General features: G+C 39.5%; 1 protein-coding gene across 1 annotated transcript in view; it reads right to left on the bottom strand.

Moving 5' to 3' along the window:
• LOC119593178 (cytochrome P450 2C42-like) overlaps positions 1–345 on the bottom strand; it is a 9,480-nt gene extending 9,135 nt beyond the window's left edge. The window contains exon 1 of the mRNA XM_037942157.1: positions 218–345. The gene's annotated coding sequence lies outside the window, so the exon portion shown is untranslated. The remainder of the gene's footprint in view (positions 1–217) is intronic.
• Between the last annotated feature and the right edge of the window lie 207 nt (positions 346–552).

Raw genomic sequence — 552 nt, forward strand, 5'->3', positions numbered from 1 at the left:
AGTGAAAATTCACATTATATTTTGACTAGTGACAAGTGATCATTCAATAACCATACCTTAACCATTAATTAGCACTTTTGTTACTCTGGCCATGCAATTATTCCTTACATAATCGTGCACTCGCAAAGTAAAGGTACAATGACTGCAATTCATTATGCATAGAGGCGATAATATGGGAAAAATTATACAGCTACCTGTACCTCAATAGTCTACTGACCTTGAAAAGCACTGCCACAGGCCAGATAAACAAAATTCCTGCCCAGAAAAGGAAACCTTCTCATAAAGAATATAGAAGTATGCCTTTTCGCCTGCCTCACTCTCAACGATCTCGCGAACCAGGGGACACTTTAATACATGGTGGACAGCTTTGGAGAGTCACCGTGATTGCTTGCTTGCTGTGATATTGCAACTCACTATCAATAAGCATACCTTGAAGTGGTTCAGATTGGGAGTTTCGTTATTTTCAGTAGTTAGGAGAGAGCGTTGCCCTTTCAGCGATCAAGTGAGATGAATCATGAATAGCATATATGGTATTTCAGGACAAATGTACCA

The sequence above is a fragment of the Penaeus monodon genome, chromosome 31 (genome assembly GCF_015228065.2).
Source record: "Penaeus monodon isolate SGIC_2016 chromosome 31, NSTDA_Pmon_1, whole genome shotgun sequence".
Classification (NCBI taxonomy): Eukaryota; Metazoa; Arthropoda; class Malacostraca; order Decapoda; family Penaeidae; genus Penaeus; species Penaeus monodon.